Below are 24,786 nucleotides of genomic sequence, written 5' to 3' on the forward strand. Positions count from 1 at the left end.
TTGAGTCCCTGTTCTGTTCTGTAATTCAGTTCCTGTGTAGCCAAGTTTACATTCCGTGTATTACTGATATCTTATGATGTTTCTTTTTCTGTGTGACTTACTTCTGTTAGAATCATCATACCTGAATCCACTCATTGTGCTGCTAAGGGCCTGATGACACAGATTTCATTGCTGAGTGATATTGCTTTGTAAGTAAATACCACAACTTCTTTATCCATTTTTCACTTTCTGCGATGTTGAACTTGTACTGTAAACGAGGTTCTTGTAAACAGAGGCGTCCCAAACTTTGGGGTGGCTGTGTCTTTTTGATTTTAATTTCCCTAAGCTATAGGACCATAAGTGGCAGTGCCCTAGGCTCTGTTGCTTTGTTTTTTAGATGTTTCAGGAAACACCATACACTTCTCCCGAGTGGTTGTTGGCAATTTACATCCCGCCCATCAGCATAACAAGGCTCCCAGTTCTCCATGGCCTGTCCTGCCTTTGTGGATTTTACACTTTTTTCAGATGGCCCTTTTGACCAGGGGGAAGTGAGACTTCATTGTAGTGCAGATTTCCTTCGCTAGTTTGCTTGGTTGGCCAAAAAGGGCGTATGCGTTTTTTCCTGAATATATTCAGGAAAAAACGCATACGCACTTTTTGGCCAAGTGCATCATTGTGGACGTTCTGCCTCTTTTCCTATGCTTTCAATGCAATTCCAGTCTACCTCCTGAAATCGGTTTCCTGCAATTCTGCCCCGCTTTCAAGTCCTCTTGGCAGCCTTACTTCAGTCTATTTTTGGACGATAGCTGTCATTTATAACTCTGCAGGTTTGTGAATTACAGTGCCCCTGAGCTCCTTTCTTCAACTCGCTTTCTTGTGACCTGGCCGCAACACCGCAGGATGGCTTCAGGCCCTAATCTGGTTCAGGCCCGGCATGCTGAGCCTTTGGTTAATTCCTCTTCCTGGTGGGAAATGAGAGTTAAATTTGCCCGTCCAGACACCTCCAGCTAGCCTCTCATTGGTTCTCGCTATTCCTGTTCATCTTCCGCAGAAATTGCAAACTGGGCCAAACAGGAGGTTAAAGGGACTGACTCTCCAAGTGGGGAGAGTGTTAGTAAAGCGTCTGGAATGTTGCACCCGAGTACCAGGGGAGGAAAACTGAGACATATTTGAACACGTCTCCCGATCACATGGTTGATCATACTCTAGGTTCCACATGCATGTTTTAGCTGAAGGAAGAATACCTTAAACCTGGGTAGTTGAAACCCGTGGAATGGGTACCATGCAATATGACTTCAAAGGGTCTTCATTTGCTCACCGAACCTCTCCAATCCTATCACTGCTGCGTTTATGCCCCTGTACACATGCTTGATTCTCTTTTGGAGACATAGCAATCCATAGGTTTTAAGATACTTAGAAGTCAGGTACATTCTTAGGCGTTTAATATGCGGTGTTGAGTCCATTTCGTTGAGCAAGGAGTAGCTCTTGTCTATTCCATATTTGGCTTAAGGAACTTTATCTATGCTCATTTCAATCTCTGGTTTTATGCAGCACCTCAACTCACCTTTACCCTTAAGCAAGCATAAGTTGTCTTTCTAAATTTGAGACCCTGTTCTGTTCTGTAATTCAGTTCCTCTGTAGCCAAGTTTCCATTCCGTGTATTACTTATATCTGATGATGTTTCTTTTTCTGTGTGACTTATTTCAGTTAGAATCATCATACCTGAATCCACTCATTGTGCTGCTAAGGGCCTGATGTCATAGATTTCATTGCTGAGTGATATTGCTTTGTAAGTGAATACCACAACTTCTTTATCCATTTTTCACTTTCTGCGATGTTGAACTTGTACTGTAAACGAGGTTCTTGTAAACAGAGCCGTTCCAAACTTTGGGAAGCTGTGTCTTTTTGATTTTAATTTCCCTAAGCTATAGGACCATAAGTGGAAGTGCCCTGGGCTCTGTTGCTTTGTTTTTTAGATGTTTCAGGAAACACCATACACTTCTCCCAAGTGTCTGTTGGCAATTTACATCCCGCCCTTCAGCATAAAAAGGCTCCCAGTTCTCAATGGCCTGTTGCCTTTCTGGATTTTACACTTTTTTCAGATGGCCCTTTTGACCGGGGGGAAGTGAGACTTCATTGTAGTGCAGATTTCCTTTGCAAGCTTGCTTGGTTGGCCAAAAAGGGCGTATGCGTTTTTTCCTGAATATATTCAGGAAAAAACGCATATGCCCTTTTTGGCCAAGTGCATCATTGTGGACGTTCTGCCTCTTTTCCTATGCTTTCAATGCAATTCCAGTCTACCTCCTGAAATCGGTTTCCTGCAATTCTGCCCCCCTTTCAAGTCCTCTTGGCAGCCTTACTTCAGTCTATTTTTGGACGATAGCTGTCATTTATAACTCTGCAGGTTTGTGAATTACAGTGCCCCTGAGCTCCTTTCTTCAACTCGCTTTCTTGTGACCTGGCCGCAACACCGCAGGATGGCTTCAGGCCCTAATCTGGTTCCGGCCCGGCATGCTGAGCCTTTGGTTAATTCCTCTTCCTGGTGGGAAATGAGAGTTAAATTTGCCGGTCCAGACACCTCCAGCTAGCCTCTCATTGGTTCTCGCTATTCCTGTTCATCTTCCGCAGAAATTGCAAACTGGGCCAAACAGGAGGTTAAAGGGACTGACTCTCCAAGTAGGGAGAGTGTTAGTAAAGCGTCTGGAATGTTGCACCCGAGTACCAGGGGAGGAAAACTGAGACATATTTGAACACGTCTCCCGATCACATGGTTGATCATACTCTAGGTTCCACATGCATGTTTTAGCTGAAGGAAGAATACCTTAAACCTGGGTAGTTGAAACCCGTGGAATGGGTACCATGCAATATGACTTCAAAGGGTCTTCATTTGCTCACCGAACCTCTCCAATCCTATCACTGCTGCGTTTATGCCCCTGTACACATGCTTGATTCTCTTTCGGAGACATAGCAATCCATAGGTTTTAAGGTACTTACTAGTCAGGTACATTCTTAGGCGTTTAATATGGGGTGTTGAGTCCATTTCGTTGAGCAAGGAGTAGCTCTTGTCTATTCCATATTTGGCTTAAGGAACTTTATCTGTGCTCATTTCAATCTCTGGTTTTATGCAGCACCCCAACTCACCTTTACTCTTAAGCAAGAATACGTTGGTTTTCTAAATTTGAGACCCTGTTCTGTTCTGTAATTCAGTTCCTGTGTAGCCAAGTTTACATTCCGTGTATTACTGATATCTTATGATGTTTCTTTTTCTGTGTGACTTATTTCAGTTAGAATCATCATACCTGAATCCACTCATTGTGCTGCTAAGGGCCTGATGACACAGATTTCATTGCTGAGTGATATTGCTTTGTAAGTAAATACCACAACTTCTTTATCCATTTTTCACTTTCTGCGATGTTGAACTTGTACTGTAAACGAGGTTCTTGTAAACAGAGCCGTTCCAAACTTTGGGGTGGCTGTGTCTTTTTGATTTTAATTTCCCTAAGCTATAGGACCATAAGTGGAAGTGCCCTAGGTTCTGTTGCTTTGTTTTTTAGATGTTTCAGGAAACACCATACACTTCTCCCGAGTGGTTGTTGGCAATTTACATCCCGCCCATCAGCATAACAAGGCTCCCAGTTCTCCATGGCCTGTCCTGCCTTTCTGGATTTTACACTTTTTTCAGATCGCCCTTTTGACCGGGGGGAAGTGAGACTTCATTGTAGTGCAGATTTCCTTTGCAAGCTTGCTTGGTTGGCCAAAAAGGGCGTATGCGTTTTTTCCTGAATATATTCAGGAAAAAACGCATACGCCCTTTTTGGCCAAGTGCATCATTGTGGACGTTCTGCCTCTTTTCCTATGCTTTCAATGCAATTCCAGTCTACCTCCTGAAATCGGTTTCCTGCAATTCTGCCCCGCTTTCAAGTCCTCTTGGCAGCCTTACTTCAGTCTATTTTTGGACGATAGCTGTCATTTATAACTCTGCAGGTTTGTGAATTACAGTGCCCCTGAGCTCCTTTCTTCAACTCGCTTTCTTGTGACCTGGCCGCAACACCGCAGGATGGCTTCAGGCCCTAATCTGGTTCCGGCCCGGCATGCTGAGCCTTTGGTTATTTCCTCTTCATGGTGGGAAATGAGAGTTAAATTTGCCCGTCCAGACACCTCCAGTTAGCCTCTCATTGGTTCTCGCTATTCCTGTTCATCTTCCGCAGAAATTGCAAACTGGGCCAAACAGGAGGTTAAAGCCGCTGACTCTCCAAGTGGGGAGAGTGTTAGTAAAGCGTCTGGAATGTTGCACCCGAGTACCAGGGGAGGAAAACTGAGACATATTTCAACACGTCTCCCGTTCACATGGTTGATCATACTTGGGTTCCACATGCATGTTTTAGCTGAAGGAAGAATACCTTAAACCTGGAGAGTTAAGACCCGTGTAATGGGTACCATGCAATATGACGTTAAAGGGTCTTCATTTGCTCACCGAACCTCTCCAATCCTATCACTGCTGCGTTTATGCCCCTGTACACATGCTTGATTCTCTTTTGGAGACATAGCAATCCATAGGTTTTAAGATACTTACTAGTCAGGTACATTCTTAGGCGTTTAATATGCGGTGTTGAGTCCATTTCGTTGAGCAAGGAGTAGCTCTTGTCTATTCCATATTTGACTTAAGGAACTTTATCTGTGCTCATTTCAATCTCTGGTTTTATGCAGCACCCCAACTCACCTTTACCCTTAAGCAAGCATAAGTTGGTTTTCTAAATTTGAGACCCTGTTCTGTTCTGTAATTCAGTTCCTGTGTAGCCAAGTTTACATTCCGTGTATTACTGATATCTTATGATGTTTCTTTTTCTGTGTGACTTACTTCAGTTAGAATCATCATACCTGAATCCACTCATTGTGCTGCTAAGGGCCTGATGACACAGATTTCATTGCTGAGTGATATTGCTTTGTAAGTAAATACCACAACTTCTTTATCCATTTTTCACTTTCTGCGATGTTGAACTTGTACTGTAAACGAGGTTCTTGTAAACAGAGCCGTTCCAAACTTTGGGGTGGCTGTGTCTTTTTGATTTTAATTTCCCTAAGCTATATGACCATAAGTGGAAGTGCCCTAGGTTCTGTTGTTTTGTTTTTTAGATGTTTCAGGAAACACCATACACTTCTCCCGAGTGTCTGTTGGCAATTTACATCCCGCCCATCAGCATAACAAGGCTCCCAGTTCTCCATGGCCTGTCCTGCCTTTCTGGATTTTACACTTTTTTCAGATGGCCCTTTTGACCGGGGGGAAGTGAGACTTCATTGTAGTGCAGATTTCCTTTGCAAGCTTGCTTGGTTGGCCAAAAAGGGCGTATGCGTTTTTTCCTGAATATATTCAGGAAAAAACGCATACGCCCTTTTTGGCCAAGTGCATCATTGTGGACGTTCTGCCTCTTTTCCTATGCTTTCAATGCAATTCCAGTCTACCTCCTGAAATCGGTTTCCTGCAATTCTGCCCCGCTTTCAAGTCCTCTTGGCAGCCTTACTTCAGTCTATTTTTGGACGATAGCTGTCATTTATAACTCTGCAGGTTTGTGAATTACAGTGCCCCTGAGCTCCTTTCTTCAACTCGCTTTCTTGTGACCTGGCCACAACACCGCAGGATGGCTTCAGGCCCTAATCTGGTTCCGGCCCGGCATGCTGAGCCTTTGGTTAATTCCTCTTCCTGGTGGGAAATGAGAGTTAAATTTGCCCGTCCAGACACCTCCAGCTAGCCTCTCATTGGTTCTCGCTATTCCTGTTCATCTTCCGCAGAAATTGCAAACTGGGCCAAACAGGAGGTTAAAGGGACTGACTCTCCAAGTCGGGAGAGTGTTAGTAAAGCGTCTGGAATGTTGCACCCGAGTACCAGGGTACGAAAACTGAGACATATTTGAACACGTGTCCCGATCACATGGTTGATCATACTCTAGGTACCACATGCATGTTTTAGCTGAAGGAAGAATACCTTAAACCTGGGTAGTTGAAACCCGTGGAATGGGTACCATGCAATATGACTTCAAAGGGTCTTCATTTGCTCACCGAACCTCTCCAATCCTATCACTGCTGCGTTTATGCCCCTGTACACATGCTTGATTCTCTTTCGGAGGCATAGCAATCCATAGGTTTTAAGATACTTACTAGTCAGGTACATTCTTAGGCGTTTAATATGCGGTGTTGAGTCCATTTCGTTGAGCAAGGAGTAGCTCTTGTCTATTCCATATTTGACTTAAGGAACTTTATCTGTGCTCATTTCAATCTCTGGTTTTATGCAGCACCCCAACTCACCTTTACCCTTAAGCAAGCATAAGTTGGTTTTCTAAATTTGAGTCCCTGTTCTGTTCTGTAATTCAGTTCCTGTGTAGCCAAGTTTACATTCCGTGTATTACTGATATCTTATGATGTTTCTTTTTCTGTGTGACTTACTTCAGTTAGAATCATCATACCTGAATCCACTCATTGTGCTGCTAAGGGCCTGATGACACAGATTTCATTGCTGAGTGATATTGCTTTGTAAGTAAATACCACAACTTCTTTATCCATTTTTCACTTTCTGCGATGTTGAACTTGTACTGTAAATGAGGTTGTTGTAAACAGAGGCGTCCCAAACTTTGGGGTGGCTGTGTCTTTTTGATTTTAATTTCCCTAAGCTATAGGACCATAAGTGGCAGTGCCCTAGGCTCTGTTGCTTTGTTTTTTAGATGTTTCAGGAAACACCATACACTTCTCCCGAGTGGTTGTTGGCAATTTACATCCCGCCCATCAGCATAACAAGGCTCCCAGTTCTCCATGGCCTGTCCTGCCTTTGTGGATTTTACACTTTTTTCAGATGGCCCTTTTGACCAGGGGGAAGTGAGACTTCATTGTAGTGCAGATTTCCTTCGCTAGTTTGCTTGGTTGGCCAAAAAGGGCGTATGCGTTTTTTCCTGAATATATTCAGGAAAAAACGCATTCGCACTTTTTGGCCAAGTGCATCATTGTGGACGTTCTGCCTCTTTTCCTATGCTTTCAATGCAATTCCAGTCTACCTCCTGAAATCGGTTTCCTGCAATTCTGCCCCGCTTTCAAGTCCTCTTGGCAGCCTTACTTCAGTCTATTTTTGGACGATAGCTGTCATTTATAACTCTGCAGGTTTGTGAATTACAGTGCCCCTGAGCTCCTTTCTTCAACTCGCTTTCTTGTGACCTGGCCGCAACACCGCAGGATGGCTTCAGGCCCTAATCTGGTTCAGGCCCGGCATGCTGAGCCTTTGGTTAATTCCTCTTCCTGGTCGGAAATGAGAGTTAAATTTGCCCGTCCAGACACCTCCAGCTAGCCTCTCATTGGTTCTCGCTATTCCTGTTCATCTTCCGCAGAAATTGCAAACTGGGCCAAACAGGAGGTTAAAGGGACTGACTCTCCAAGTGGGGAGAGTGTTAGTAAAGCGTCTGGAATGTTGCACCCGAGTACCAGGGGAGGAAAACTGAGACATATTTGAACACGTCTCCCGATCACATGGTTGATCATACTCTAGGTTCCACATGCATGTTTTAGCTGAAGGAAGAATACCTTAAACCTGGGTAGTTGAAACCCGTGGAATGGGTACCATGCAATATGACTTCAAAGGGTCTTCATTTGCTCACCGAACCTCTCCAATCCTATCACTGCTGCGTTTATGCCCCTGTACACATGCTTGATTCTCTTTTGGAGACATAGCAATCCATAGGTTTTAAGATACTTAGAAGTCAGGTACATTCTTAGGCGTTTAATATGCGGTGTTGAGTCCATTTCGTTGAGCAAGGAGTAGCTCTTGTCTATTCCATATTTGGCTTAAGGAACTTTATCTATGCTCATTTCAATCTCTGGTTTTATGCAGCACCTCAACTCACCTTTACCCTTAAGCAAGCATAAGTTGTCTTTCTAAATTTGAGACCCTGTTCTGTTCTGTAATTCAGTTCCTCTGTAGCCAAGTTTCCATTCCGTGTATTACTGATATCTGATGATGTTTCTTTTTCTGTGTGACTTATTTCAGTTAGAATCATCATACCTGAATCCACTCATTGTGCTGCTAAGGGCCTGATGTCATAGATTTCATTGCTGAGTGATATTGCTTTGTAAGTGAATACCACAACTTCTTTATCCATTTTTCACTTTCTGCGATGTTGAACTTGTACTGTAAACGAGGTTCTTGTAAACAGAGCCGTTCCAAACTTTGGGAAGCTGTGTCTTTTTGATTTTAATTTCCCTAAGCTATAGGACCATAAGTGGAAGTGCCCTGGGCTCTGTTGCTTTGTTTTTTAGATGTTTCAGGAAACACCATACACTTCTCCCAAGTGTCTGTTGGCAATTTACATCCCGCCCTTCAGCATAAAAAGGCTCCCAGTTCTCAATGGCCTGTTGCCTTTCTGGATTTTACACTTTTTTCAGATGGCCCTTTTGACCGGGGGGAAGTGAGACTTCATTGTAGTGCAGATTTCCTTTGCAAGCTTGCTTGGTTGGCCAAAAAGGGCGTATGCGTTTTTTCCTGAATATATTCAGGAAAAAACGCATATGCCCTTTTTGGCCAAGTGCATCATTGTGGACGTTCTGCCTCTTTTCCTATGCTTTCAATGCAATTCCAGTCTACCTCCTGAAATCGGTTTCCTGCAATTCTGCCCCCCTTTCAAGTCCTCTTGGCAGCCTTACTTCAGTCTATTTTTGGACGATAGCTGTCATTTATAACTCTGCAGGTTTGTGAATTACAGTGCCCCTGAGCTCCTTTCTTCAACTCGCTTTCTTGTGACCTGGCCGCAACACCGCAGGATGGCTTCAGGCCCTAATCTGGTTCCGGCCCGGCATGCTGAGCCTTTGGTTAATTCCTCTTCCTGGTGGGAAATGAGAGTTAAATTTGCCGGTCCAGACACCTCCAGCTAGCCTCTCATTGGTTCTCGCTATTCCTGTTCATCTTCCGCAGAAATTGCAAACTGGGCCAAACAGGAGGTTAAAGGGACTGACTCTCCAAGTGGGGAGAGTGTTAGTAAAGCGTCTGGAATGTTGCACCCGAGTACCAGGGGAGGAAAACTGAGACATATTTGAACACGTCTCCCGATCACATGGTTGATCATACTCTAGGTTCCACATGCATGTTTTAGCTGAAGGAAGAATACCTTAAACCTGGGTAGTTGAAACCCGTGGAATGGGTACCATGCAATATGACTTCAAAGGGTCTTCATTTGCTCACCGAACCTCTCCAATCCTATCACTGCTGCGTTTATGCCCCTGTACACATGCTTGATTCTCTTTCGGAGACATAGCAATCCATAGGTTTTAAGGTACTTACTAGTCAGGTACATTCTTAGGCGTTTAATATGGGGTGTTGAGTCCATTTCGTTGAGCAAGGAGTAGCTCTTGTCTATTCCATATTTGGCTTAAGGAACTTTATCTGTGCTCATTTCAATCTCTGGTTTTATGCAGCACCCCAACTCACCTTTACCCTTAAGCAAGAATACGTTGGTTTTCTAAATTTGAGACCCTGTTCTGTTCTGTAATTCAGTTCCTGTGTAGCCAAGTTTACATTCCGTGTATTACTGATATCTTATGATGTTTCTTTTTCTGTGTGACTTATTTCAGTTAGAATCATCATACCTGAATCCACTCATTGTGCTGCTAAGGGCCTGATGACACAGATTTCATTGCTGAGTGATATTGCTTTGTAAGTAAATACCACAACTTCTTTATCCATTTTTCACTTTCTGCGATGTTGAACTTGTACTGTAAACGAGGTTCTTGTAAACAGAGCCGTTCCAAACTTTGGGGTGGCTGTGTCTTTTTGATTTTAATTTCCCTAAGCTATAGGACCATAAGTGGAAGTGCCCTAGGTTCTGTTGCTTTGTTTTTTAGATGTTTCAGGAAACACCATACACTTCTCCCGAGTGGTTGTTGGCAATTTACATCCCGCCCATCAGCATAACAAGGCTCCCAGTTCTCCATGGCCTGTCCTGCCTTTCTGGATTTTACACTTTTTTCAGATCGCCCTTTTGACCGGGGGGAAGTGAGACTTCATTGTAGTGCAGATTTCCTTTGCAAGCTTGCTTGGTTGGCCAAAAAGGGCGTATGCGTTTTTTCCTGAATATATTCAGGAAAAAACGCATACGCCCTTTTTGGCCAAGTGCATCATTGTGGACGTTCTGCCTCTTTTCCTATGCTTTCAATGCAATTCCAGTCTACCTCCTGAAATCGGTTTCCTGCAATTCTGCCCCGCTTTCAAGTCCTCTTGGCAGCCTTACTTCAGTCTATTTTTGGACGATAGCTGTCATTTATAACTCTGCAGGTTTGTGAATTACAGTGCCCCTGAGCTCCTTTCTTCAACTCGCTTTCTTGTGACCTGGCCGCAACACCGCAGGATGGCTTCAGGCCCTAATCTGGTTCCGGCCCGGCATGCTGAGCCTTTGGTTAATTCCTCTTCCTGGTAGGAAATGAGAGTTAAATTTGCCGGTCCAGACACCTCCAGCTAGCCTCTCATTGGTTCTCGCTATTCCTGTTCATCTTCCGCAGAAATTGCAAACTGGGCCAAACAGGAGGTTAAAGGGACTGACTCTCCAAGTGGGGAGAGTGTTAGTAAAGCGTCTGGAATGTTGCACCCGAGTACCAGGGGAGGAAAACTGAGACATATTTGAACACGTCTCCCGATCACATGGTTGATCATACTCTAGGTTCCACATGCATGTTTTAGCTGAAGGAAGAATACCTTAAACCTGGGTAGTTGAAACCCGTGGAATGGGTACCATGCAATATGACTTCAAAGGGTCTTCATCTGCTCACCGAACCTCTCCAATCCTATCACTGCTGCGTTTATGCCCCTGTACACATGCTTGATTCTCTTTTGGAGACATAGCAATCCATAGGTTTTAAGATACTTACTAGTCAGGTACATTCTTAGGCGTTTAATATGCGGTGTTGAGTCCATTTCGTTGAGCAAGGAGTAGCTCTTGTCTATTCCATATTTGACTTAAGGAACTTTATCTGTGCTCATTTCAATCTCTGGTTTTATGCAGCACCCCAACTCACCTTTACCCTTAAGCAAGCATAAGTTGGTTTTCTAAATTTGAGACCCTGTTCTGTTTTGGAATGCAGTTCCTGTGTAGCCAAGTTTACATTCCGTGTATTACTGATATCTTATGATGTTTCTTTTTCTGTGTGACTTATTTCAGTTAGAATCATCATACCTGAATCCACTCATTGTGCTGCTAAGGGCCTGATGACACAGATTTCATTGCTGAGTGATATTGCTTTGTAAGTAAATACCACAACTTCTTTACCCATTTTTCACTTTCTGCGATGTTGAACTTGTACTGTAAACGAGGTTCTTGTAAACAGAGCCGTTCCAAACTTTGGGGTGGCTGTGTCTTTTTGATTTTAATTTCCCTAAGCTATAGGACCATAAGTGGAAGTGCCCTAGGCTCTGTTGCTTTGTTTTTTAGATGTTTCAGGAAACACCATACACTTCTCCCGAGCGGTTGTTGGCAATTTACATCCCGCCCATCAGCATAACAAGGCTCCCAGTTCTCCATGTCCTGTCCTGCCTTTCTGGATTTTACACTTTTTTCAGATGGCCCTTTTGACCGGGGGGAAGTGAGACTTCATTGTAGTGCAGATTTCCTTTGCAAGCTTGCTTGGTTGGCCAAAAAGGGCGTATGCGTTTTTTCCTGAATATATTCAGGAAAAAACGCATACGCCCTTTTTGGCCAAGTGCATCATTGTGGACGTTCTGCCTCTTTTCCTATGCTTTCAATGCAATTCCAGTCTACCTCCTGAAATCGGTTTCCTGCAATTCTGCCCCGCTTTCAAGTCCTCTTGGCAGCCTTACTTCAGTCTATTTTTGGACGATAGCTGTCATTTATAACTCTGCAGGTTTGTGAATTACAGTGCCCCTGAGCTCCTTTCTTCAACTCGCTTTCTTTTGAGCTGGCCGCAACACCGCAGGATGGCTTCAGGCCCTAATCTGGTTCCGGCCCGGCATGCTGAGCCTTTGGTTAATTCCTCTTCCTGGTGGGAAATGAGAGTTAAATTTGCCCGTCCAGACACCTCCAGCTAGTCTCTCATTGGTTCTCGCTATTCCTGTTCATCTTCCGCAGAAATTGCAAACTGGGCCAAACAGGAGGTTAAAGGCGCTGACTCTCCAAGTGGGGAGAGTGTTAGTAAAGCGTCTGGAATGTTGCACCCGAGTACCAGGGGAGGAAAACTGAGACATATTTGAACACGTCTCCCGTTCACATGGTTGATCATACTTGGGTTCCACATGCATGGTTTAGCTGAAGGAAGAATACCTTAAACCTGGAGAGTTGAGACCCGTGTAATGGGTACCATGCAATATGACTTCAAAGGGTCTTCATTTGCTCACCGAACCTCTCCAATCCTATCACTGCTGCATTTATGCCCCTGTACACATGCTTGATTCCCTTTTGGAGACATAGCAATCCATAGGTTTTACGATACTTACTAGTCAGGTACATTTTTAGGCGTTTAATATGCGGTGTTGAGTCCATTTCGTTGAGCAAGGAGTTGCTCTTGTCTATTCCATATTTGACTTAAGGAACTTTATCTGTGCTCATTTCAATCTCTGGTTTTATGCAGCACCCCAACTCACCTTTACCCTTAAGCAAGCATAAGTTGGTTTTCTAAATTTGAGACCCTGTTCTGTTCTGTAATTCAGTTCCTGTGTAGCCAAGTTTACATTCCGTGTATTACTGATATCTTATGATGTTTCTTTTTCTGTGTGACTTATTTCAGTTAGAATCATCATACCTGAATCCACTCATTGTGATGCGAAGGGCCTGATGACATAGATTTCATTGCTGAGTGATATTGCTTTGTAAGTAAATACCACAACTTCTTTATCCATTTTTCACTTTCTGCGATGTTGAACTTGTACTGTAAACGAGGTTCTTGTAAACAGAGGTGCCCCAAACTTTGGGGTGGCTGTGTCTTTTTGATTTTAATTTCCCTAAGCTATAGGAACATAAGTGGCAGTGACCTAGGCTCTGTTGCTTTGTTTTTTAGATGTTTCAGGAAACACCATACACTTCTCCCGAGTGGTTGTTGGCAATTTACATCCCGCCCATCAGCATAACAAGGCTCCCAGTTCTCCATGTCCTGTCCTGCCTTTCTGGATTTTACACTTTTTTCAGATGGCCCTTTTGACCGGGGGGAAGTGAGACTTCATTGTAGTGCAGATTTCCTTTGCAAGCTTGCTTGGTTGGCCAAAAAGGGCGTATGCGTTTTTTCCTGAATATATTCAGGAAAAAACGCATACGCCCTTTTTGGCCAAGTGCATCATTGTGGACGTTCTGCCTCTTTTCCTATGCTTTCAATGCAATTCCAGTCTACCTCCTGAAATCGGTTTCCTGCAATTCTGCCCCGCTTTCAAGTCCTCTTGGCAGCCTTACTTCAGTCTATTTTTGGACGATAGCTGTCATTTATAACTCTGCAGGTTTGTGAATTACAGTGCCCCTGAGCTCCTTTCTTCAACTCGCTTTCTTGTGACCTGGCCGCAACACCGCAGGATGGCTTCAGGCCCTAATCTGGTTCCGGCCCGGCATGCTGAGCCTTTGGTTAATTCCTCTTCCTGGTGGGAAATGAGAGTTAAATTTGCCCGTCCAGACACCTCCAGCTAGCCTCTCATTGGTTCTCGCTATTCCTGTTCATCTTCCGCAGAAATTGCAAACTGGGCCAAACAGGAGGTTAAAGGGACTGACTCTCCAAGTCGGGAGAGTGTTAGTAAAGCGTCTGGAATGTTGCACCCGAGTACCAGGGGAGGAAAACTGAGACATATTTGAACACGTCTCCCATTCACATGGTTGATCATACTCTGGGTTCCACATGCATGTTTTATCTGAAGGAAGAATACCTTAAACATGGAGAGTTGAGACCCGTGGAATGGGTACCATGCAATATGACTTCAAAGGGTCTTCATTTGCTCACCGAACCTCTCCAATCCTATCACTGCTGCATTTATTCCCCTGTACACACGCTTGATTCTCTTTTGGAGACATAGCAATCCATAGGTTTTAAGATACTTACTATTCAGGTACATTCTTAGGGGTTTAATATGGGGTTTTGAGTCCATTTCGTTGAGCAAGGAGTAGCTCTTGTCTATTCCATATTTGGCTTAAGGAACTTTATCTGTGCTCATTTCAATGTCTGGTTTTATGCAGCACCCCAACTCACCTTTACCCTTAAGCAAGCATAAGTTGGTTTTCTAAGTTTGAGACCCTGTTCTGTTTTGGAATGCAGTTCCTGTGTAGCAAAGTTTACATTCCGTGTATTAGTGATATCTTATGATGTTTCTTTTTCTGTGTGACTTATTTCAGTTAGAATCATCGTACCTGAATCCACTCATTATGCTGCTACGGGCCTGATGACATAGATTTCATTGCTGAGTGATACTGCATTGTACGTAAGTACCACAAGTTCTTTATCCATTTTTCACTTTCTGTGATGTTAAACTTGTACTATAAACGAGGTTCTTGTAAACAGAGGCGTCCCAAACATTGGGGTGGCTGGGTCTTTTTGATTTTAATTTCCCTAAGCTATAGGACCTTAAGTGGAAGTGCCCTAGGTTCTGTTGCTTTGTTTTTTAGATGTTTCAGGAAACACCATACACTTCTCCCAAGTGGTTGTTGGCAATTTACATCCCGCCCATCAGCATAACAAGGCTCCCTGTTCTCCATGGCCTGTCCTGCCTTTCTGGATTTTACACTTTTTTCAGATGGCCCTTTTGACCGGGGGGAAGTGAGACTTCATTGTAGTGCAGATTTCCTTTGCAAGCTTGCTTGGTTGGCCAAAAAGGGCGTATGTGTTTTTTCCTGAATATATTCAGGAAAAAACGCATACGCCCTTTTTGGCCAAGTGCATCATTTTGGACGTTCTGCCTCTTTTCCTATGCTTTCAATGCAATTCCAGTCTACCTCCTGAAATCGGTTTCCTGCAATTCTGCCCTGCTTTCAAGTCCTCTTGGTGGCCTTACTTCAGTCTATTTTTGGACGATAGCTGTCATTTATAACTCTGCAGGTTTGTGAATTACAGTGCCCCTGAGCTCCTTTCTTCAACTCGCTTTCTTGTGACCTGGCCGCAACACCGCAGGATGGCTTCAGGCCCTAATCTGGTTCCGGCCCGGCATGCTGAGCCTTTGGTTAATTCCTCTTCCTGGTGGGAAATGAGAGTTAAATTTGCCCGTCCAGACACCTCCAGCTAGCCTCTCATTGGTTCTCGCTATTCCTGTTCATCTTCCGCAGAAATTGCAAACTGGGCCAAACAGGAGGTTAAAGGGACTGACTCTCCAAGTGGGGAGAGTGTTAGTAAAGCGTCTGGAATGTTGCACCCGAGTACCAGGGGAGGAAAACTGAGACATATTTGAACACGTCTCCCGATCACATGGTTGATCATACTCTAGGTTCCACATGCATGTTTTAGCTGAAGGAAGAATACCTTAAACCTGGGTAGTTGAAACCCGTGGAATGGGTACCATGCAATATGACTTCAAAGGGTCTTCATTTGCTCACCGAACCTCTCCAATCCTATCACTGCTGCGTTTATGCCCCTGTACACATGCTTGATTCTCTTTCGGAGACATAGCAATCCATAGGTTTTAAGATACTTACTAGTCAGGTACATTCTTAGGCGTTTAATATGGGGTGTTGAGTCCATTTCGTTGAGCAAGGAGTAGCTCTTGTCTATTCCATATTTGGCTTAAGGAACTTTATCTGTGCTCATTTCAATCTCTGGTTTTATGCAGCACCCCAACTCACCTTTACCCTTAAGCAAGCATAAGTTGCTTTTCTAAATTTGAGACCCTGTTCTGTTCTGTAATTCAGTTCCTGTGTAGCCAAGTTTACATTCCGTGTATTACTGATATCTTATGATGTTTCTTTTTCTGTGTGACTTATTTCAGTTAGAATCATCATACCTGAATCCACTCATTGTGCTGCTAAGGGCCTGATGACACAGATTTCATTGCTGAGTGATATTGCTTTGTAAGTAAATACCACAACTTCTTTATCCATTTTTCACTTTCTGCGATGTTGAACTTGTACTGTAAACGAGGTTCTTGTAAACAGTGCCGTTCCAAATTTTGGGGTGGCTGTGTCTTTTTGATTTTAATTTCCCTAAGCTATAGGACCATAAGTGGAAGTGCCCTAGGTTCTGTTGCTTTGTTTTTTAGATGTTTCAGGAAACACCATACACTTCTCCCGAGTGGTTGTTGGCAATTTACATCCCGCCCATCAGCATAACAAGGCTCCCAGTTCTCCATGGCCTGTCCTGCCTTTCTGGATTTTACACTTTTTTCAGATGGCCCTTTTGACCGGGGGGAAGTGAGACTTCATTGTAGTGCAGATTTCCTTTGCAAGCTTGCTTGGTTGGCCAAAAAGGGCGTATGCGTTTTCTCCTGAATATATTCAGGAAAAAACGCATACGCCCTTTTTGGCCAAGTGCATCATTGTGGACGTTCTGCCTCTTTTCCTATGCTTTCAATGCAATTCCAGTCTACCTCCGGAAATCGGTTTCCTGCAATTCTGCGCCGCTTTCAAGTCCTCTTGGCAGCCTTACTTCAGTATATTTTTGGACGATAGCTGTCATTTATAACTCTGCAGGTTTGTGAATTACAGTGCCCCTGAGCTCCTTTCTTCAACTCGCTTTCTTTTGAGCTGGCCGCAACACCGCAGGATGGCTTCAGGCCCTAATCTGGTTCCGGTACGGCACACTGTGCCTTTGGTTATTTCTTCTTCCTGGTGGGAAATGAGAGTTAAATTTGCCCGTCCAGACACCTCCAGCTAGCCTCTCATTGGTTCTCGCTATTCCTGTTCATCTTCCGCAGAAATTGCAAAATGGGCCAAACAGGAGGTTAAAGGCGCTGACTCTCCAAGTGGGGAGAGTGTTAGTAAAGCGTCTGGAATGTTGCACCCGAGTACCAGGGCAGGAAAACTGAGACATATTTGAACACGTCTCCCGTTCACATGGTTGATCATACTTGGGTTCCACATGCATGTTTTAGCTGAAGGAAGAATACCTTAAACCTGGAGAGTTAAGACCCGTGTAATGGGTACCATGCAATATGACTTCAAAGGGTCTTCATTTGCTCACCGAACCTCTCCAATCCTATCACTGCTGCGTTTATGCCCCTGTACACATGCTTGATTCTCTTTCGGAGACATAGCAATCCATAGGTTTTAAGATACTTACTAGTCAGGTACATTCTTAGGCGTTTAATATGCGGTGTTGAGTCCATTTCGTTGAGCAAGGAGTAGCTCTTGTCTATTCCATATTTGACTTAAGGAACTTTATCTGTGCTCATTTCAATCTCTGGTTTTATGCAGCACCCCAACTAACCTTTACCCTTAAGCAAGCATAAGTTGGTTTTCTAAATTTGAGACCCTGTTCTGTTTTGGAATGCAGTTCCTGTGTAGCCAAGTTTACATTCCGTGTATTAGTGATATCTTATGATGTTTCTTTTTCTGTGTGACTTATTTCAGTTAGAATCATCGTACCTGAATCCACTCATTATGCTGCTACGGGCCTGATGACACAGATTTCATTGCTGAGTGATACTGCATTGTACGTAAGTACCACAAGTTCTTTATCCATTTTTCACTTTTTGTGATATTGAACTTGTACGGTAAACGAGGTTCTTGTAAACGGAGGCGTCCCAAACTTTGGGGTGGCTGTGTCTTTTTGATTTTAATTTCCCAAACTATAGGACCATAAGTGGAAGTGCAATAGGCTCTGTTGCTTTGTTTTTTAGATGTTTCAGGAAACACCATACACTTCTCCCGAGTGGTTGTTGGCAATTTACATCCCGCCCATCAGCATAACAAGGCTCCCAGTTCTCCATGGCCTGTCCTGCCTTTCTGGATTTTACACTTTTTTCAGATGGCCCTTTTGACCGGGGGGAAGTGAGACTTCATTGTAGTGCAGATTTCCTTTGCAAGCTTGCTTGGTTGGCCAAAAAGGGCGTATGCGTTTTTTCCTGAATATATTCAGGAAAAAACGCATACGCCCTTTTTGGCCAAGTGCATCATTGTGGACGTTCTGCCTCTTTTCCTATGCTTTCAATGCAATTCCAGTCTACCTCCTGAAATCGGTTTCCTGCAATTCTGCCCCGCTTTCAAGTCCTCTTGGCAGCCTTACTTCAGTCTATTTTTGGACGATAGCTGTCATTTATAACTCTGCAGGTTTGTGAATTACAGTGCCCCTGAGCTCCTTTCTTCAACTCGCTCTCTTGTGACCTGGCCGCAACACCGCAGGATGGCTTCAGGCCCTAATCTGGTTCCGGCCCGGCATGCTGAGCCTTTGGTTAATTCCTCTTCCTGGTGGGAAATGAGAGTTAAATTTGCCCGTCCAGACACCTCCAGCTAGCCTCTCATTGGTTCTCGCTATTCCTGTTCATCTTCCGCAGAAATTGCAAACTGGGCCAAACAGGAGGTTAAAGGGACTGACTCTCCAAGTGGGGAGAGTGTTAGTAAAGCGTCTGGAATGTTGCACCCGAGTACCAGGGGAGGAAAACTGAGACATATTTGAACACGTCTCCCGATCACATGGTTGATCATACTCTAGGTTCCACATGCATGTTTTAGCTGAAGGAAGAATACCTTAAACCTGGGTAGTTGAAACCCGTGGAATGGGTACCATGCAATATGACTTCAAAGGGTCTTCATTTGCTCACCGAACCTCTCCAATCCTATCACTGCTGCGTTTATGCCCCTGTACACATGTTTGATTCTCTTTCGGAGACATAGCAATCCATAGGTTTTAAGATACTTACTAGTCAGGTACATTCTTAGGTGTTTAATATGCGGTGTTGAGTCCATTTCGTTGAGCAAGGAGTAGCTCTTGTCTATTCCATATTTGACTTAAGGAACTTTATCTGTGCTCATTTCAATCTCTGGTTTTATGCAGCACCCCAACTCACCTTTACCCTTAAGCAAGCATAAGTTGGTTTTCTAAATTTGAGACCCTGTTCTGTTCTGTAATTCAGTTCCTGTGTAGCCAAGTTTACATTCCGTGTATTAGTGATATCTTATGATGTTTCTTTTTCTGTGTGACTTACTTCAGTTAGAATCATCATACCTGAATCCACTCATTGTGCTGCTAAGGGCCTGATGACACAGATTTCATTGCTGAGTGATATTGCTTTGTAAGTAAATACCACAACTTCTTTATCCATTTTTCACTTTCTGCGATGTTGAACTTGTACTGTAAACGAGGTTCTTGTAAACAGAGCCGTTCCAAACTTTGGGGTGGCTGTGTCTTTTTGATTTTAATTTCCCTAAGCTATAGGACCATAAGTGGAAGTGCCCTAGGTTCTGTTGCTTTGTTTTTTAGATGTTTCAGGAAACACCATACACTTCTCCCGAGTGGTTGTTGGCAATTTACATCCCACCCATCAGCATAACAAGGCTCCCAGTTCTCCATGGCCTGTCCTGCCTTTCTGGATTTTACACTTTTTTCAGATGGCCCTTTTGACCGGGGGGAAGTGAGACTTCATTGTAGTGCAGATTTCCTTTGCAAGCTTGCTTGGTTGGCCAAAAAGGGCGTATGCGTTTTTTCCTGAATATATTCAGGAAAAAACGCATACGCCCTTTTCGGCCAAGTGCATCATTGTGGACGTTCTGCCTCTTTTCCTATGCTTTCAATGCAATTCCAGTCTACCTCCTGAAATCGGTTTCCTGCAATTCTGCCCCGCTTTCAAGTCCTCTTGGCAACCTTACTTCAGTCTATTTTTGGACGATAGCTGTCATTTATAACTCTGCAGGTTTGTGAATTACAGTGCCCCTGAGCTCCTTTCTTCAACTCGGTTTCTTTTGAGCTGGCCGCAACACCGCAGGATGGCTTCAGGCCCTAATCTGGTTCCGGTACGGCACGCTGAGCCTTTGGTAATTTCCACTTCCTGGTGGGAAATGAGAGTTAAATTTGCCCGTCCAGACACCTCCAGCTAGCCTCTCATTGGTTCTCGCTATTCCTGTTCATCTTCCGCAGAAATTGCAAACTGGGCCAAACAGGAGGTTAAAGGCGCTGACTCTCCAAGTGGGGAGAGTGTTAGTAAAGCGTCTGGAATGTTGCACCCGAGTACCAGGGGAGGAAAACTGAGACATATTTGAACACGTCTCCCGTTCACATGGTTGATCATACTTGGGTTCCACATGCATGTTTTAGCTGAAGGAAGAATACCTTAAACCTGGAGAGTTGAGACCCGTGTAATGGGTACCATGCAATATGATTTCAAAGGGTCTTCATTTGCTCACCGAACCTCTCCAATCCTATCACTGCTGCGTTTATGCCCCTGTACACATGCTTGATTCTCTTTCGGAGACATAGCAATCCATAGGTTTTAAGATACTTACTAGTCAGGTACATTCTTAGGCGTTTAATATGCGGTGTTGAGTCCATTTCGTTGAGCAAGGAGTAGCTCTTGTCTATTCCATATTTGACTTAAGGAACTTTATCTGTGCTCATTTCAATCTCTGGTTTTATGCAGCACCCCAACTCACCTTTACCCTTAAGCAAGCATAAGTTGGTTTTCTAAATTTGAGACCCTGTTCTGTTCTGTAATTCAGTTCCTATGTAGCCAAGTTTACATTCCGTGTATTACTGATATCTTATGATGTTTCTTTTTCTGTGTGACTTATTTCAGTTAGAATCATCATACCTGAATCCACTCATTGTGATGCTAAGGGCCTAATGACATAGATTTCATTGCTGAGTGATATTGCTTTGTAAGTAAATACCACAACTTCTTTATCCATTTTTCACTTTCTGTGATGTTGAACTTGTACTGTAAACGAGGTTCTTGTAAACAGAGGCGTCCCAAACTTTGGGGTGGCTGTGTCTTTTTGATTTTAATTTCCCTAAGCTATAGGACCATAAGTGGCAGTGCCCTAGGCTCTGTTGCTTTGTTTTTTAGATGTTTCAGGAAACACCATACACTTCTCCCGAGTGTCTGTTGGCAATTTACATCCCGCCCATCAGCATAACAAGGCTCCCAGTTCTCCATGGCCTGTCCTGCCTTTCTGGATTTTACACTTTTTTCAGATGGCCCTTTTGACCGGGGGGAAGTGAGACTTCATTGTAGTGCAGATTTCATTTGCAAGCTTGCTTGGTTGGCCAAAAAGGGCGTATGCGTTTTTTCCTGAATATATTCAGGAAAAAACGCATACGCCCTTTTTGGCCAAGTGCATCATTGTGGACGTTCTGCCTCTTTTCCTATGCTTTCAATGCAATTCCAGTCTACCTCCTGAAATCGGTTTCCTGCAATTCTGCCCCGCTTTCAAGTCCTCTTGGCAGCCTTACTTCAGTCTATTTTTGGACGATAGCTGTCATTTATAACTCTGCAGGTTTGTGAATTACAGTGCCCCTGAGCTCCTTTCTTCAACTCGGTTTCTTTTGAGCTGGCCGCAAAACCGCAGGATGGCTTCAGGCCCTAATCTGGTTCCGGAACGGCACGTGAGCCTTTGGTTATTTCCTCTTCCTGTTGGGAAATGAGAGTTAAATTTGCCCGTCCAGACACCTCCAGCTAGTCTCTCATTGGTTCTCGCTATTCCTGTTCATCTTCCGCAGAAATTGCAAACTGGGCCAAACAGTAGGTTAAGGGGACTGACTCTCCAAGTGGGGAGAGTGTTAGTAAAGCGTCTGGAATGTTGCACCCGAGTACCAGGGGAGGAAAACTGAGACATATTTGAACACGTCTCCCGATCACATGGTTGATCATACTCTAGGTTCCACATGCATGTTTTAGCTGAAGGAAGAATACCTTAAACCTGTGTAGTTGAAACCCGTGGAATGGGTACCATGCAATATGACTTCAAAGGGTCTTCATTTGCTCACCGAACCTCTCCAATCCTATCACTGCTGCGTTTATGCCCCTGTACACATGCTTGATTCTCTTTCGGAGACATAGCAATCCATAGGTTTTAAGATACTTACTAGTCAGGTACATTCTTAGGCGTTTAATATGCGGTGTTGAGTCCATTTCGTTGAGCAAGGAGTAGCTCTTGTCTATTCCATATTTGGCTTAAGGAACTTTATCTGTGCTCATTTCAATCTCTGGTTTTATGCAGCACCCCAACTCACCTTTACCCTTAAGCAAGCATAAGTTGGTTTTCTAAATTTGAGACCCTGTTCTGTTCTGTAATTCAGTTCCTGTGTAGCCAAGTTTACATTCCGTGTATTACTGATATCTTATGATGTTTCTTTTTCTGTGTGACTTATTTCAGTTAGAATCATCGTACCTGAGTCCACTCATTGTGCTGCTGAGGGCCTGATGACACAGATTTCATTGCTGAGTGATATTGCTTTGTAAGTAAATACCACAACTTCTTTATCCATTTTTCACTTTCTGCGATGTTGAACTTGTACTGTAAACGAGGTTCTTGTAAACAGAGGCGTCCCAAACTTTGGGGTGGCTGTGTCTTTTTGATTTTAATTTCCCTAAGCTATAGGACCATAAGTGGAAGTGCCCTACGTTCTGTTGGTTTGTTTTTTAGATGTTTCAGGAAACACCATACACTTCTCCCGAGTGGTTGTTGGCAATTTACATCCCGCCCATCAGCATAACAAGGCTCCCAGTTCTCCATGGCCTGTTACCTTTCTGGATTTTACACTTTTTTCAGATGGCCCTTTTGACCGGGGGGAAGTGAGACTTCATTGTAATGCAGATTTCCTTTGCAAGCTTGCTTGGTTGGCCAAAAAGGGCGTATGGTTTTTTCCTGAATATATTCAGGAAAAAACGCATACGCCCTTTTTGGCCAAGTGCATCATTGTGGACGTTCTGCCTCTTTTCCTATGCTTTCAATGCAATTCCAGTCTACCTCCTGAAATCGGTTTCCTGCAATTCTGCCCCGCTTTCAAGTCCTCTTGGCAGCCTTACTTCAGTCTATTTTTGGACGATAGCTGTCATTTATAACTCTGCAGGTTTGTGAATTACAGTGCCCCTGAGCTCCTTTCTTCAACTCGCTTTCTTGTGACCTGGCCGCAACACCGCAGGATGGCTTCAGGCCCTAATCTGATTCCGGCACGGCACGCTGATCCTTTGGTTATTTCCTCTTCCTGGTGGGAAATGAGAGTTAAATTTGCCCGTCCAGACACCTCCAGCTAGCCTCTCATTGGTTCTCGCTATTCCTGTTCATCTTCCGCAGAAATTGCAAACTGGGCCAAACAGGAGGTTAAAGGGACTGACTCTCCAAGTGGGGAGAGTGTTAGTAAAGCATCTGGAATGTTGCACCCGAGTACCAGGGGAGGAAAACTGAGACATATTTGAACACGTCTCCCATTCACATGGTTGATCATACTTGGGTTCCACATGCATGTTTTAGCTGAAGGAAGAATACCTTAAACCTGGAGAGTTAAGACCCGTGTAATGGGTACCATGCAATATGACTTCAAAGGGTCTTCATTTGCTCACCGAACCTCTCCAATCCTATCACTGCTGCGTTTATGCCCCTGTACACATGCTTGATTCTCTTTCGGAGACATAGCAATCCATAGGTTTTAAGATACTTACAAGTCAGGTACATTCTTAAGCGTTTAATATGCGGTGTTGAGTCCATTTCGTTGAGCAAGGAGTAGCTCTTGTCTATTCCATATTTGGCTTAAGGAACTTTATCTGTGCTCATTTCAATCTCTGGTTTTATGCAGCACCCCAACTCACCTTTACCCTTAAGCAAGCATAAGTTGTCTTTCTAAATTTGAGACCCTGTTCTGTTCTGTAATTCAGTTCCTGTGTCGCCAAGTTTCCATTCCATGTATTACTGATATCTGATGATGTTTCTTTTTCTGTGTGACTTATTTCAGTTAGAATCATCATACCTGAATCCACTCATTGTGCTGCTAAGGGCCTGATGACATAGATTTCATTGCTGAGTGATATTGCTTTGTAAGTGAATACCACAACTTCTTTATCCATTTTTCACTTTCTGCGATGTTGAACTTGTACTGTAAACGAGGTTCTTGTAAACAGAGCCGTTCCAAACTTTGGGGAGCTGTGTCTTTTTGATTTTAATTTCCCTAAGCTATAGGACCATAAGTGGAAGTGCCCTAGGCTCTGTTGCTTTGTTTTTTAGATGTTTCAGGAAACACCATACACTTCTCCCAAGTGTCTGTTGGCAATTTACATACCGCCCTTCAGCATAACAAGGCTCCCAGTTCTCAATGGCCTGTTGCCTTTCTGGATTTTACACTTTTTTCAGATGGCCCTTTTGACCGGGGGGAAGTGAGACTTCATTGTAGTGCAGATTTCCTTTGCAAGCTTGCTTGGTTGGCCAAAAAGGGCGTATGCGTTTTTTCCTGAATATATTCAGGAAAAAACGCATACGCCCTTTTTGGCCAAGTGCATCATTGTGGACGTTCTGCCTCTTTTCCTATGCTTTCAATGCAATTCCAGTCTACCTCCTGAAATCGGTTTCCTGCAATTCTGCCCCGCTTTCAAGTCCTCTTGGCAGCCTTACTTCAGTCTATTTTTGGACGATAGCTGTCATTTATAACTCTGCAGGTTTGTGAATTACAGTGCCCCTGAGCTCCTTTCTTCAACTCGCTTTCTTGTGACCTGGCCGCAACACCGCAGGATGGCTTCAGGCCCTAATCTGGTTCTGGGCCGGCATGCTGAGCCTTTGGTTAATTCCTCTTCCTGGTGGGAAATGAGAGTTAAATTTGCCCGTCCAGACACCTCCAGCTAGCCTCTCATTGGTTCTCGCTATTCCTGTTCATCTTCCGCAGAAATTGCTAACTGGGCCAAACAGGAGGTTAAAGGGACTGACTCTCCAAGTGGGGAGAGTGTTAGTAAAGCGTCTG

At 43.9% G+C, this 24,786-nt stretch overlaps 1 long non-coding RNA gene across 47 annotated transcripts in view; it reads left to right on the plus strand.

Moving 5' to 3' along the window:
- The window catches only part of LOC307181221, a 2,056,127-nt gene that overhangs the window by 1,591,452 nt on the left and 439,889 nt on the right, over nucleotides 1-24,786 (plus strand). The window lies entirely within an intron of this gene.

Source organism: Stenella coeruleoalba (genome assembly GCF_951394435.1).
Source record: "Stenella coeruleoalba genome assembly, contig: scaffold_47, whole genome shotgun sequence".
NCBI lineage: Eukaryota > Metazoa > Chordata > Mammalia > Artiodactyla > Delphinidae > Stenella > Stenella coeruleoalba.